The sequence below is a fragment of the Manacus vitellinus genome, unplaced genomic scaffold (assembly GCF_001715985.3).
Source record: "Manacus vitellinus isolate BGI_N305 unplaced genomic scaffold, ASM171598v3 scaffold_12_pilon, whole genome shotgun sequence".
Taxonomy (NCBI): domain Eukaryota; kingdom Metazoa; phylum Chordata; class Aves; order Passeriformes; family Pipridae; genus Manacus; species Manacus vitellinus.
The window spans coordinates 15642312-15658941 of record NW_021938949.1 but is presented as its reverse complement, the minus strand read 5'-3'; the positions used below and the strand labels follow the sequence as shown (position 1 = coordinate 15658941).

At 38.3% G+C, this 16630-nt stretch overlaps 1 protein-coding gene across 11 annotated transcripts in view; it reads left to right on the top strand.

Moving 5' to 3' along the window:
* RBFOX1 (RNA binding fox-1 homolog 1) overlaps window positions 1-16630 on the top strand; it is a 1012766-nt gene that overhangs the window by 628534 nt on the left and 367602 nt on the right. The gene's annotated exons all lie outside the window — the stretch shown is intronic.

Here is a 16630-nt window from a genome sequence, read left to right as displayed (position 1 = left end):
ATTTAAGCAAACTGGCAACAACTGCTGTGACAGATGAGGAGCTCTGCACGTCTTGCTGAAGCATCTTTGGTCCTGGAGCAGTCAGCATCTTTGATTCTGGAGCCTCCAGCTGGGCATGTGTGAGCAGTAATTGTCCAACCATCTCAGCTTAATACCATGGTGTAGGAAAGCCAACACTTTGAGGCTGCAGCTCACATCTTCCATCTCCTTTGCAGGGCAGTGTAATTTTCTCAGTGTTGTGGGGAAATGATCTGTGAGTATTTGTACAGGGCTCTGCTTCCTCCTCTCCAAAGGTGATTACATGTGGGGAAGGAAGTAACCAAAGAAAAAAGATTCCTCCCATGGTTCCAGTAGGAATGTAGGGGTGAAATTGAGGAGATATTTTATCCTAAAGCTTCCAAATATTCCAAAGTGTTTGTTTTCAATATAAAAATGTAATTCAAAACTAGATGAAAAAGTGATCAATAAGCCCTGAAATGGTTTTCAGGCTGCTTAAGTGAGCTGACAGCAAAGACTGTATCTTTTTGTTTCTCTGGAATTAGAAAGTAGAATTCATGTTCTTCAGGTTTGTTTGTTTGTTTGTTTTTTCCTTTAAAAATACTGCAGTATAACCAAAAAATTAGAAAAGGTGACCAGGTTGTGAATATAATCCCACCATACTAGATTTTAATAGCATCTGTTTCTATGAGGAACCCATGATACAGTGTGTATTTTCTAAGGCTGTTTTTGATTGCATGAAGTGTTAACAATTAGCTTTACACCTCCCATCATAAGAGTAATAATAAAAGAAAAGGGGAGTTCAGACTTTGTGGTGGTAGCTAATTGCTGTGGAACAAACCCTTGCCTTCCCTGAGACTTTGTTCGTTTCTCTTTGCCACTAGGGAATAATTTTAATACATGAAAACTGTATTCAAGTTATGTTCCAGCAGTAAATGAGATCTACTTACTTCTTTCCAGAACAATTAGTTTCAAGCCAGCCTATGTTAAAGAAAGTACTGAGCAGTGTGTTTTATAATTGCTGGAGAGCTGTACTTGCAATATTAGAATAGAAATATTGAGTTTCTTTTCAAGTTTTGAGTAATCCCAGTAGACTTGCAAGCTGCTATGAATAATTCTGTAAAGTCTAAGTGAAAGAGTTCAGATATTTTCCCTCCTCTCTTTGAGATTACTGCAGCTATTTGAGGCAAACAGTCAAAGCACCTCAACATGATGGAAAATGAAGACATTTTGTGTTAAAACTGAAGTGGTAATGGGAGCCTAAAGGCATCAGCCCAAACCAACAAACTGATTACAGTGGTGCTTTTTTAATGCTTTTTTTTTTCTGAAATAAGTTGCTGGATGCCAGCAGTCATCTGTGAAGTTCCAACACAGTATCTTCACAAGAGAGGAACTTATGTAAATGCTTGACTTGGCTGTTGGCATCTTAACATCATTTAATAGGTGTGTGTATATATTCCTGCATAGTGACAGGGCTGAGGGAATGGTTCCAAACTGACAGAGGGCAGAGTTAGATTAGGTATTAGGAAGGAATTCTTCCCTGTGAGGGTGGGGAGGCCCTGGCACAGGTTGCCCAGAGAAGCTGTGGCTGCCCCATCCCTGGAAGTGTCCAAGGCCAGGTTGGATGGGGCTTGGAGCAACCTGGGCTAGTGGAAGGTGTCCCTGCCCATGGCAGGGGGTGAAATGAGATGATCTTTGAGGTTCCTTCTAATCCAACCCATTCTGTGATTCCATGATTATTTGTGGTGCCTCCCTCTGAAGTATCTCAAGGCCTGTGTCATGCACCATTTGGGGTTTTGCTTCTTTGTTTGGCTTTTTTTTTTTATTTTTCTCATATAGCTAAAACTTAGTGCATAGCAAACAGGACTGGGGAGGTGAAGAATTGTGCTTGGAAAATGAGCCTTCCATGGGAATCTGCTTGTTCCTGGAACTGCACTGACAAGGTGTTGCTGCCTCTGCCTTGCAAGGTATCACTGCCTTGGGTAATTTCTGTGTTGTGCTCTTGAAATAAAACTTGTAACACAGATGGTGACCCTGGAAGGTCTTACAGACTGCCAAGTGCTTGAAAAGGTGTTAATGCTTTTCCCCAGGAAAAGAGAGAGGAATTTTAGCCTCCCCCAAAGTATTGTTTCATCTGTAATTAGCGGAGGCGAGATCATACAAATACAGAAATCGGTGAGCTAATTGTGATTGTCTGGCAATGAGAGACTCTACTGGGATCAATTAACATGATCTGGATATTAAAGGGAAAGCAGAATGTTCCCTCTTTTTTTCCCTCTCGTGATTTTCCACATTTGTCTCTTAAATACAGACTCTTGCAAGCAAGAAAAGAAAGGGTTGGCACTTTTTTTTTTAACATTTCCAGAACAATAAAAGTCATCAAAATGATCTTCAGTTCTGCTGACAACCTGCTTCTTTCTTTTACAGTGGAGACCAAGTGACAGGTACAGCTGGGTACCATTGGGAAGGATTGTTGACTGGTGGTGCAACTTTTATGCTCTTTAACAGCAGAATTTCTCTCATGGTGAAAAAGGCTCAGATTCTTAAGCTCAGTACACTCTGGTATTCATTTATGGGGTTTCTGTACTGTTTATTCCTATTGTGGGATGCCCTTAGACCTGAATTTAGGTGGTTAGGATATCTTTTTTCCCACAGGTTTTGTGTATCGTTGTACTGTGTTACAACACATATATGAATATATTTTGCTGGTAGTCATAGGGGAAAAAATATCAATTTTTTGAAATATGTGCAGTCAGTACTGGGAAATCTTGTCAAGCTTGTCAACAAAAATACATTAATATTTTAAGTGTTCTCTGTTCTTTTTTCCAATTAATTGAAGTCATGCACGTGGCATTTGTCAGATGCCCCAGATGTGGGCTCCTGGAGCATCTAAGTGAGTTAACATGTGAATTTAGTTCAGCTTGTGCATCAGCAGGGCTGGATGCTCTAAATGCACTGAGAATGGACTGCACTGCTTTTTAATGTGCAAGCTGAGAGTGCTCATTAAGGGACAGAACACAAAGCTTGAAGCACTTAGGGCTGGGCTTAAATTCACTCCAGCTCCACTAGAACACAGCACTTGATATTCTGGATAAAATCAGTTTAGTTCTTGCTGGAAGTGACAGGATGCCAGCAGTTCATTTGGGAAAACATTTATTACTTTTAGGGAGATTTAATCTGTGTTATCCTGATGGAAGGTGAGGTTTGGCAGCTTGGCAAGAGCTGACAACCAAAGCTCAGCAGGAAGGGGAATTTCCAGCATGTCTGGCAATACATTGTTCTTGTGTTCCTCGTTGCCTCTGAACAGCAGAGAGAAAAATGGGGTTTGAAACATGGTTATTGGGCATTACAAGGAGTAAAATACAGTGAAAATGGGCTGCAGTACTCTTTTATTATTTTAGAAAATAATTCCAGACATCAGAGAGAGATTTTATATAACCTAGTAATGAAGAATAGTTCTTCTCCTGTTCTGTGGGCCTCAGGCACTCCACATTTCTGAAGCTGGAACATGACATGTACAACAAGAATGTATGAAACCTGTAAGATTTTTTTTTTTTAATACCTAGATAACTGGTGAACTTAATTTCTTCTCAGAAAGAAGCGATTATTGACATATTTCTTTTATAATTAGTTCAGAACTATCAAATAAAAACAACAGTGACCTGACCTCCTTCCCCACACCCTGTGAAATGCCAAGTTTATCTTATTTCTCGTGGAAAGGAATATTTAGGTAATGTTAGAAAAAGCTACTTTAAATACAGACAAACTCATTCCTTGCTTTATTTTGTGTTTCTCTCAATCCATTTTCTATTATAATGCCTATGGACTTGGAATTCTACCCTCCACTCCCATTTTGCTTATGCTGTTGACTTGCTTTGAGAAAAATACTTTCCTTTTTTTTCTTTTTTCTTCCTTTCTTGGTGTTTTTGTTTTTATTTTTTTTTCCTAAAGACAGATGGTGGCAACACTGCTCTGTCTAAAAACAAAAGAAAACAGCTGCTAAGGTGCAAGGCAAGACTACACCAACAGTGAATGGCTGTTCAGAGTTTTGCAAAGTCTCCCTTGGTTTTCCAGAGGAATTGATACATAAACTAAGCACAGTTACCTCTCCTCTAACTGTAACAGTAAAAATAATGGGGAAAAAAATCACAAATATACTAAATTTATGGCATAGTACAGTTTCAGTAGCTTTCTGTCTTGGCTTCCATATTTAAATCCAGACTTGACTTGGGAAAAATTTGTTGCAGTCTAATAACTATAAAATACTAAGAGGAAATAAAATCAATGTTGGCCCAAATCTTAGAATGCAAACCACACACACACACACTATAAAATATGATCAAATACTGCTTACTCAGTAGATTCAGCTCTAGGAATCAAACAGCACTATAAAAAATATGCAGGAAATGAAAAAAAATCTGTTTAATAGATGCTTGCAAATTGTTGTTTTTGTAAGATCAAGGTATTTTTTATTCCCCTCAGGTAAAAAGAATTCTCATGATCGATATATATCTGACTTGGACAGGTGAAAGGTGGTCGTTTGGGGTTTTTTTTTCCTTCTTTGCAATGTTATTAGTCCCAAGTCTCCAGGCTGTTAAATGTACACATATGAATTACAGTGTTTCAGGAATCAAATGAAAAGCTTTGGGGAAAAAAAACAAGACATCTCCATGATGTATTTTAAGTCTGACTTTATTTTTAAAAAATGCTGTGTAGTCATTTTAAGGAATTATTGCCCTTGACTGGCATGGGAAGCAGGCACTGAGTGAGAAGTGTGGCTCTCCTGCCAGTCTGCATCTGTAACCCATCATACTGGTGCACAGTTGCCAAGCTCAGTTTCTAGAAGGAGGTTTCCCATTTTTCACAAGAGGACTTTCTCTTCATCCACAACCACACAGGGGTACAGTGAGAGCTGAGACTGGGGAAAAGGAATAAAAGAAAAAAATGGGTGAAAAGAATAATCAACTTTATGGGAAATTCCAGTGTTGTAGAGCAGATTTATGTCTTGTTGTAGAATGAAAATGATTTTTTTTAATGACTCTAAAAAAATGAAGCTTTGGAAAAAGAACTTTACCTTGCAGTTGCTTCAGAGCCACAGAATGTCTGTGAGTTGTGTTCTCTCCTCTGGCAAAGGTGCTCAGCAACTGCAGGTTCTGGGAGTCTGGGTGAGGTGTCCAGATCACATGGAAGGCTCAACTCCCTAAAAAACCCCCCCAGCAGTACCTCAGTAGCTGCAGGAGAGGGGAATGAGCTCACAGAAAGCTGTGGGGGCATTATTGAGCTGAACACTTTGCAGTGTTCAGCTTTTGATGTGGCAAATCTGAGGAACAAACGTCTCCATCCCTGGGTCTGTAACCAGCTGTAGGTGTGCAGTGATACTTTTTGAGCTGCCTGTTTGGTCATTTCAATAAGATTTGTGCTGCCTCTGAACCTCTGTGAAGGTCTTGCTGTCTGCCACCTGTGAGCAGGTTGTCTGTGCTGTTTGGTGTTAGGAAACAGCAGCTGTTCCCTTTTGTGTTCTGCACTTCGTAGTTTTTTCCAGGCTTCCAGAATAATCCCATGGCCTTCCTAAACTTTTGAAGTTCAGAGATCTTCATACCACTCAGCAGATGCAAGGCAAAGGCTGTGTTTTTACTAGAGGTGCTTAGTTCTTGCATGATTTACTTCCTTATGTAATGATGGGTGATAAATAACGATAAAATGCCATCATTTAGACTCATTTGTCATGGTGGGTATTATAGTGTAACAGAGCCCAGGTAAGAATTTTTAAGCAAAGGTATCCTTTCACAATGGAAAATAATTGTTATTTTTAATGTTGCATGCCAGTTCAAGGCATATCACGAATTTTTATATAAGTAATAAGAGACAACCCTGTCTCCAAATACATAACGGAGAGGGAAAAGGCCTGAATTCCAGTCTCTAGACACAATTAGAAATCAAAACAAAATTGCTCTGATATACTGAAAAACTAGACAAGTAATGTCATGCAGAGCAGCATTCCCTACCCTTTTAATTGCTGCTTATCCTGTCTCAGTAAGTGAGGTAATTGATGTTTTACTCTCAGAATTGATCTCGGTGTTTCAGGTAGTTAGCAGACTAGAATGGCTTTTACATCATAACACTAAAAATCATTTCATCTCATCACCTAATCCCAGGCTTGAAAATGTGCCACATTAAGGCTACCTGGCTTAAAAATAATGAGTTAGTTTGGATCTTGAGTCCACTGGACAATATTGTGATTAATCTGAATGTCCACACAGAACATCTTGCTCTTTTAAATTCTCCTGTTCTCATTTCTCCCCAAGGGCCACCTACATTAGAGCTTTGTGGAGCTCCAAATTATTTCTGTGTGGTACCTTGTTTGTTCCTGTTTGAGTGAGAGGAACTGTTTGGTATCAAAGTGGATTGGCTAAACAGGGAGTGGGTTTCAGGTTGAACAGCTTGACCCAACACCTCTCTGGTAACCTGTGTGCTCTTGCAGTTGTGGAACTTACCTCAAGGCTTTGGCTTTACTTTTATTCTTGACATGTGGAAATGTAGCATTTCTGGGAGGAAAAAAAAGGAGGAAAAAAAGAAATAGTATGCAGCTCAAAATATTTTGTGTAATTTTGCATATTTTTCTCATTGCAAAATTTAGTATAGGAGGTTCTACAAACACAGGTGCAAAAGCAGCAAAGAATTGTTGTGAATGTGGGAAATGAAGTGGATGAGAAACAGGGAGTTAAATGACACCTTGCAGGAGGTGTTGGTTGTATTGATGTGTGGCATATTGAACACACAGGCTGGACCACCCCAGCATGAGCATTACCTGCATGCAAATGGGGATGAAATGGGCTTTTTGAACTGTGTATGTGGGTACTGTATTGATCGTGGACATTATTATGTGATGTTGAATTTAGTCCTTAACACCATCATTTGGTTTATACTATGCTGTAATGAAAACAATAGCTGCATATGCAGGGAGAAGAGATGCTTCTCTCTCTCTGCCTCCCTCTCCACCTCTCTTCTATATAGAGCTGTAGATATGTATGAGAAAACTTGTAGATGGAACTCTTTGTCCTTGATGACTTTCAATCTGGGTTAAAGTGTGGCAGAAAAGTGAAGATATGTATGGCTGTGTGGGGAAGAAAGAGGTTATATTTATTGCAAAAGGAGATGATGTTTAGATCTTTCATGTGTATATAGTAAAAGACTTCTGTCTGTCTTCTAAATGGCCACCTCATCATAGCTCATCAGAGTGTTCTGGAGATGTTGGGAGCAGCACTTCCATGCATAAGGATTGTGTGCAATTTGCCACTGCAATTATTTCCAAAGGTATAGGTACAATACAATTTCGAAGCTACATTTTCAAGCTTGTTATCCTGGAGGTCATTGAAGAACGTGACATTTAGTTTGCAGAATGAGTGTGGGTGTGCATGCAGGTGCACAGAGATACACAAATTTTAAATGTTTCCCTCTGCTTTTCTATTTTTAGGACAGTGAGGCCATTGCTGTAGTCTCATTAAGAGGTGAAAAAGAAAATGTTTAACTTTGTCAGCTGCACCTGAATTTTGCCAATGATTGTTCATTTTCCTAATAGAAAAGTAAAGAACATTTTAAATGAGAGTTACTTGTTCAAAGTAACCTTACCACTTCTGAGTGAGGAGAATATAGTGCCCTAATGGATGCTGTTATATGACAATCTCTGTCTTTCATTATTAAGTGTCCAGGTTTCTTTGAGAAAGCTTTAGAAATTCTTGGGAGAAATGTTTCATTGCAGCAAGCTGTAACACTGCCACTAAAAATATATTGCTAATTAAAGTTTATTGACAGTCTTTGTAATGCATTCCTGGAACAAGGCAAAGCACTGGGTAGTTATTGGATGCACTGCATCTTCTGTAGTTAGTTAAGCTGTTCAGGAGAGGAGATTAAGGTACTCTGCCCTTCCTTCCCTGTGCAGTGCTTGGCTGTGAGCACTGTGCAGAATAGAACACTTTCCTCTCAGGGCACCAGTGCTACAGACTCAGAAATTTTGGGTTTTGCCAGGTGCTTTTTGATTTGTTAGCCATGGGCAAATGGGAAGGGAATTTAAATATTTTCCTGAAAGGTGCATCTCCCCAGGCAGGAAAAGGATTGTGGCTATTCAGGAAACAATTCCTTCAAGGCACAGTTTCTAAGCTGAGCAAGGGTATGAGGAGTTACTTCAGCTCTGGGTGTGAGTGTGAACACACAATGTGCAAATCAGACGTGTGCAGTTCCCAAGGTGGAACTTTAGGACTCCTAAAAAAAAAAATCCCTAATCCAGAACTGTGTGCAAGTACATGTTTTACTCCATTGAGAAGAAACCTGAAAAAACACTTGAATACCTCTTGTTAGTGGCATAATCTGAGGCTAAATATAACCAAAGTTATTAGGAGGTAATTCATACTTGCTTTGTTTTCATTTACTGGTGTATTTTGTTCTCCATACAGCTGTGTTTGGCACCACAATTATCTTGGTATCTATTTCTTTTTACATGAATATTAAAAGATGATCAGCTGTTAATTGATAACTCATTTTAATAATGAGAATAGCCAGTATTGCTGATTTTGCTTATGTTACTTACTTATAGTCATAGAACAGATTGGGATCTTTAAAGGTCATCTAGTCCAAAATGGCATCTGTGATTTCTTACTGATACCATGACACCTGGAAAACTGTGTCAAGTGATTACATAAAGGTCCTCAGGTGGAGCAGGAGAAGCTCTGTCTTGCCATATTTGCCCTGTCTTGCCCCACCTCTGGAATACTGTGAGCCACAGTGAATCTGTGAACAATTTGGTAAGTGCAAGGAACAGGATTTATTCTTCAGACAACTGCCAGAAGATTTTTACCCTTCTCTGCGTCTCTAAATCTAAAATTACTCATTTCAGTAGAGTTCCTCTGCAGTTCTGTTGCTGTACTCAGCAAAGTACTGCCTTTGGTAAGTAAGATTTACAGTGCAAATCAGAACCAAACCAGGATTTTTCCCTGTGGAATGAGTATCAACAGCTTTGCAAAGTGATTGGTTTGTGTCTCTGAGAGCCAAATGTTCTGTCTGCCTGTACAGCCTGCAGTTCCACTGAACATTATCAGATTTGTATAAAGCTAAGTAGAAAGTTCCTAATGGCATGTGTGGTCTTGGAGCTTATTAAATATCTGCCTGCCCTTTCTGCTGATTGGAGCTTCTTGCACGTACAGAAATGTGTGATGGAGACGGGGAGTGAACCCTGGTGCAGAGCACAGGTCAGGCTTGTGCCATGAGAGCAACAACAGTCCCAGTTCAAGGTGGGATGGGCACATTTTTCTCCTTGGGACTAATTTATTCATTCAAAAACAAAGAGAAAACACTTCTGGGTTTGGGTGTATTTACTGGCCTCACACATATGGTGTGAAGTTCTGCCTCTAAACTTCATGAGGGTGTAATTCCTTTGTGCTTTAGGGAAAAAAAAATCTCACATGAGGAGTCCACAATTGGATAATTTAGTGCAGGATAGGCCAACTCTGCTTCACTGCAAAATAACCCTGATAAATGTGGCAAAGGGTTTGTGTGCTTGTGTTTGGATTTGTGATCTGTGTGTGTGCAAGCACAAGCATTTCCTGGAATTTTCCTTTCTGAAAACCAAAAAAGGGTAATTTAAGACAGTAATGACATTCTACCATCCTCTTGAAAATGTGTGTGAATACTAATGATTGATTTGCATCTTGCATTTATGTCCTTGCAATTCTCTCCCAAGAGCTAAAGATAAGAAGCACATATATGTTTCATAAATAATGAAGTTATCCATCAAAACTTCAAGTTTTAGGTGGAGTGATACATGAAAACAGACTGTCATTTTAATGCACTTCATGGTGTTCATTTTTTTTTTGCATTCAAATTCTACTGACAAGAGTAGGTATATAAAGTACACATCTATACAACTACAAATCCTGCTTGTGACAGAAATTCTTACCTGTTAAAGAAACAACACCCAAACCAAACACAAAACAAAGGGAAAAAAGAGTAATATCAGTAGCTTAACTGGCCAACTAATTTGACCTATAGTGGAATGATATTGATTATGTCTTTAGTTAAAACCAGTTGTAGAATTTAAATTGTTTGTCATGGTAAACATTCTAAGGTTTTCCTATTTTATCAGTGGATGAATAAAATAAGTTCTACAGATCAATTATTGATGATAAATCATCAATTTATGATGATTGATTTATTAGGTTAATACTGAAGAATGACCTTTTGGCATGCTTGGGATCATTTCATATAAATTAAACTATTTTATATATATAAACATATCTGTACACACACAGCCTTTCACTTTATGATACCCTAATGTTTTAACTGGAAAAAGAGTAAATCCAAGTACGGGGACAAATGAAAGTCTGGATATCTGTCAGTTCCTTGGCTTCTTGCTGACCTGGCAATATCTGGTTTCTCAGAGCAATTCCCTCCATAATGGCCTCTTCAACCAATAATGTGGATGTGCCAGATAAAAGCTGTGGTTTGGGATTTTTTTGTAATTTGTCAAGCACCGGGCACTGAACGAACCTGCCTTATTTTTATCAGCAAGTGGCCATGCAGATGTTTGCTGATAACAGCCAGGCCACGGCTCTGGGAGCAATTTGTAACATAACTAGCTTTGGTAATTGGCTGGAAATCCAGGGCTGTCTCCAGTGATATCCTCATTGTCAGGCTGCTGTTCTCTCCTCTTCCTTGAAGTGTCTTTCTGCAGTTCCTGTAGCTGCCACCTGAACAGGCTGGGAGGAAGTTTCTGGTTAAAATACAAGACACTATTCTATGTAAAGTGGAGTTTTTATTTAAGCCCTCTCTTCATTTTATTTCATCTCTCTATATAGACAGATTATACTCTATATATTCTTATTTTTATTACATATTTTTTATTATATATTTTTAGTTGTCATATCTGCCCATGATCTTTACTTCAAAACTATTATGCAGCATAACAGATTTACTGCCTTGTTTGTGAAATGCAAACCCTCAGAATTCAGCAGTATCAGATACTCAGATAATTAGTATCTCCACTTTCTTATTCTATATTTACACAAGCTTCAGAGTTTATCACTTCATTGGTATCCATGTCATCATCTGCATTTTAATTTTTTTTTTTCTGGGTAGGACTTTAAGGAAAGAAACTTAAAATCCTTTTCCCCAAAGGTACAAGATCTTACAAGAGTAAATTCTTGTAATAACAACATACTTATGAAACACAAATGATTTATGCAGCAGTAAATAGGGTAATATATGTAATATGCCAGGCCTGGTCTGGGCCTGTTTGCATTCTAAGATAACATACTGTAATTCTACACTGGTTGCTACTTTAACATCACCATATTTTTAATTACAATTTTCACTGTGTCCATTTATTCTTTGTAGTACACTGCCTTTGCCTTCTGATTATTCCTTATAATATTTTCTATGTTATGCAGGGAAATTAAATGAAATGCATTATGGCTAGTCCTTTATGGAGAAAAGGAGTTTACATTTGAATACTAACTATGGATCAGGTTTCTCATGGGGTTACTCCGTGCAGAACATACATGCAGAATTTAATTTTGAGGCTTTGCCACACAAGTGTTTATCTAGAATGGTACTTGTAACAAATATTTTGTTAGAGATGACTAATTTATTAGTCATTAGTTAGAAATGACTAATTTGGTTATTTATATTACCAAAAAAAAAAACCAACAAAAAAAACCCACCCCACTGTACTTGCCAGGTAACAATGTTCAAGCAACATAGAAATCTTGGTGAAGAAACATATCCTGAAGCCAAGAAACAGCAAAAACTGGACTTTGGGGTTTCTCAGTTGCCTGAAGGAGCCCTTTTGCACAAGGAAATAATTGCCTACAAATTGTTTTAATGTAACAATTTTTTAACAGTGTTTCTATTTTAATTTCGGAGATTTTATAGGGTTTTTTGCCTCAATAAAATGATCCTGTTTGCAATACTTGGCTAATTTGAGGGTAAAAAGAACAGGAGAGGGAGAAAGCCTATAAAACTATAGATTATTTTTTATGGAATATGAGATGGTCCCCATTTGCATTTACAGCTTTACAAGGATTGTAGCACCAGGCTCTTTTTCTTTTTTTGATGGAAATGCTTAATCTGAGCTCAATGGGCCATAATAATTGCCTGTTTCTTCCAGTAGAAATAAACCCACTTGTATGTGACACTTGAAACCTTAACTCTGCTTAGTATTAGCACAGAACTGTAGACATTTCTTTGCCCAAATATATTTATGAGAGCAGCACCAGTCGATATACAATAGCCAGCCAAGGGTGTTGGAGAATAAATCAGCCCCTCCAGCCACTGCTAGAGCACAATAACTGATGGTGGTAATAAAACCCCATGAAATTAAAATTCTCTGCATGCAAACACATACCTAGCCGTGAGAAACCCGAAGCTCTGTGTTCTGGAAAAAATTTACATATGCAGAGATATATATGTTCTGTAGCCCTTTGTATTAGTAGCAGAATGGAACAAACAATCTCTAGGTCCTGAGCATGCTTTTACCTCGTTAGACTTGTCAAAGTTTGGGGGCTTTCAGGAGACATGTAGATGAAAATGTGGGCAGCTCTTAAAGAAAGTGGAGGATGGCCCCAGTTAGTCCTTGAGGAAGAAATACTGGTTTTATTTGAAAGCCTCTAAATGATGCTGGAAGTCACTACCAAAGGCTCTGAAAACCCCACTTCTAGTTGAAATCATCCTGTATGTTTGTGCAGTTACTGATATTTCTTATGAGTCTTCTGTGTTTGAGCACCTCAGGCTCTGTTTTGGGGCATTGTGAGCTCTGGGGATGGATGTTGTTTCTCCATTTGTGTTTTGGGTTTTCACATGCAGTACTGAAAAGCAATTTTAGATTAATAGGCAACATTATTTATACATTTATGTACAAGCCCATACTCTCCCCACATATTAAATAACTTGAAGCATCATTTCTTCGGAATTCTGTAGGGCAATGAGATAATGAACACTAATATGTAATAAAATGATGCAAGGGGAGTGACTGTTTCCATGTGAAATACAGCAGTGCATGGTGTGTCTCCTTGTGTGGCACAGCATTTTTGGGCAGTGTGGCAAGGTAAAAACACAAGCATTTAATTTTTGATAAAAGACTTTTACGGTGAGATGAGTATCTAATGAGAGAAAACACCAACAGATGGATTTTTGCAAATAGTATGAAATGTCCCAAAGTATCTAGTGAAACACAACTAATATGGAATAATCCATGGTTTAATTTCAGCTGTTTGATCTATGAATGAGTAGAAATGTAAGGCCTCAATCAGCTGAATGAGCAATCACTAGTCAGGAAATTAAGTTTTGATAAAAACACTGTGACTGTGAGCAGTGCCAAGCTTTTCACATCTGGCTCTCATGTTCCACAGTTCATATGTAGATACTGACTGTAAGCTGTCCTTTCCTAAGGAAAACAAGAATATTGTTACAATTCAGATAATTGTATTTTCACTGACCTTTTTTGAGGTGGAAAGAGAGAGGCAGCAATGCTGGGGAGCCTTTCCTGGCCCTGCTGTTAGAGTGGGTGTCTGAAGCTGCACAGAAAGTCTTGGCTGAGTAATTGCAGTGAGTGCTCAGTGGAAAACAGGAGGGTTTCATATGCACTGGTTTCAGAACACAGGCTGTCCATTTACCTCAAATGTTTGTGGCAAAATATCTAGAATGTAAAAGATATTAGATGTCCATTGGTTATTTTTTCAACCACTGGGGCTGTGCTCCATTTCAAAGATTTTCTCAATCCTTAAAGCATTTTGAATTTGTAAATGTAAAACAAATACTTGGGAATGTTGTACTGCAAGGAGAATACTTTTTCCTTTTACATTTTAACCAGCACATTCTGTAAATAGCCTTGTCACCATCCTGTTGTTCTCTTTGCCCCATCACTTAAACCTTTTCTTTAAAATGACACTTAAAAACCTTGACAGCAAAAAAGCTTCCCAGGTGGACTGTTGGCATTCCTTATCACCTGGAGTGGTGCTGTCACTCCCTCGTGTGTCCATTCATACATGCATGGGTCCCATTTTCTATTTTCCAGTTTCTTCAGAGGTAGGCATTGTGGATGACTGATAAATACACTTAAAAGATCTTCAGTCTCCTGCCTGTTACTGTTACTTAAAGAAAACAAAACCAACTTCCCCCTTCTAGTCATGAGCTCCCTGGGGAATGACACCAGCAGGTTGCATGGGATTTCCAAAGGGTGTTTTTGGGGTTTAAAATGATGGAGCTTGACAGCATGAATGTCTTCTAAGCCTTCTGTCTTTTAAAGAGACCTGTAGCCTTGAAATGTTGTTCAAGTTCTTTGAAAATTTTTCCTTGATGAAACCCTTTAAAGAGGATCAATTTTTTAGGCATTCTTTTCACTAAACTCACAGTGTGTGAGAGCTTGACACAATGACACTCAATGTACTGACCAGGTTCTTCAAGCAGTCTTGAGCTAAAATAAATAAATAGTTCATTGCACATGGTTCAATCCAGAGACATAACAAAGCAAATTCAGGATTGAGAAGCACTGTATTTAAAATTGCAGGATATGCACAAGGTTTGCTTCTAGGGGCTCCTGATCATTAATTAAATATGTTATAGCTTTCAGTTTTTCTCATTTATCTTTACAGGTTTACATATTGTAAATGCATTATTTATGTTTTCCCTTAAGTGCTCAGTACTGCCAGGATGTTTCTCTTAAACTGGCATGGATAGCAAAAAAAGACAAAATGAGAGAGCAAATTTGGCACTGGTTAGATGCACAGAAAGCTGCTTGTGTCCAAATGAGCCTTTCCCAGATGTACATTAATAAACTTGAACTGATAAATAGAGGGCCAGACAGACAGACAGATGGCATCAGTGTTTAAACTAGGAAAAAGATTTTTTTCATTAAGGGAAGTTTTGGTTTGTTTCTTTTTTTTTTTCTTTTTAATCTCATCCTAATAATGCCTTTTCACTAAGCCTTGTTGCTTTTGTTCTGGAAAGCTCCTGGTGTGAAGGGTGATGGGGGAGCTGTGTAGGTGGATATTCATCCTGCAGTGGATTGTGTTATTTTAGCTAAAACACACAGTTTGGACTCAAGTATTTGCTGAACTTTAAACCAAGGGAATTGCTGGCATTGGTGTGTCCTGCTTGCTGTCCCCACTGTGTTTCTCTGTTCCTTTAGTAACCAGAGTGCCATGGATGTGGTGGTAGATTAAAGCAAAGTATATTTTAAAATAGCATTTCACAATCATAAGAAAGCCGTTTGTGTGAAATAAATGAATGTTTTGCTTCTGTTTCTTTTGCTGCCAGCTGTGGAGGAGCAGTTGGATGTTGATGTGCAGTCACCCTCTCCTGACTTGTACACCTGGGCTCTTATTCACTCCTTGCCTCTCTCTTGTGTTCTCCCACTGTTCATAAACACTTCTTTTCAATCTTAAATAACATATCCTGTTCTGGTGGCTGAACTGTCAGGTGTTTGTCAGGTTTGTGTTTCATACTACAGTAGCAGACTAATTAAAACAGAATTACCTATCTGTTTAAATAATCAATAACTATAACCCTTGCTTCACTCTACAAATATTTGATACAGGTTTTTTGGTTAGTTTTGTACAAATTTTGGAGCTGTCTCATTTCCAGGATGAAGTGTCCTGGTCTTCCTACTTCCCTGTCTAGATGTATTTCCAGATCTTTAAGCACCCTGGTCACCTTTCTGTCTGAAGGCAGAATGTCTGTAAAGCTGTGCAGCTAATGGGAGGTCAGAGCCAAAAGTTTCATCCCATGGGGAAGAGGACACCACATTCTTTTCAAGGGTGATATTAAAAGTACAATTGGAAGCTCTTTTCCCTTGTATTAAAATGGAAGTAAAACAGCAAATATAAATTTCAGACAGTCTTTCCAAAAGACTCTTCACAGTCATTTCCAATGAAGGAACTAGATGATCTCTGTAGGTCCCTTCCAAATGAAATACTCCATCTATTTTATTTTTTTTAATCAATGTGAAGAGGTTCATATGGAACTCAGATCTGAAATTAACTCTTGAGACTTATGCAAGCACACTTATAGTGCAGACTGGTAAGACCTTAAAGTAATTTATAAATGCTGTAAAGCCATGAACTTTGAAAAGTGGAATCATTAGTCTGCAAGTGATAGTGACTTTAACTGTACTTAGTTTGACTCCTCAGGGGAAGTGTAATTAGCCCTATGCTGAATTCCTTTACATTTTATTCCCTGCTAGAGAACTTCAAAGAGCATTTGTTTCTGTTAGACTTTGTATTTTCGTACAGGGACTGCTTTGTAAAACTTGTGCTGTCCATGTAGAAGGTTTAGCTTGTAACTTCCTTACCAGGATTCTTTCTTCTATGTTGAAAAAAGGGCTGGCAGCTTTATTTGTTTGTAGTAACTTAACTTTGAGAAGTTTTTCATCATCACTACAGAGTGAAATTGGCTTATACAAATGGGTATTAGTCCATGCTTTAACATTTTCTAAGTACAAAGTAGCAAAAAGTGTGTTCTGAACCTTTGAAGATTCAGATTTGAATTTTTTGTATTGCATCAGATTTCATGTTTTGTGAACTCTTTGCCATGTACATTAATGACAGAAATAACAGTGGTTGCACTTTCAAGGCTAATTATACTACCT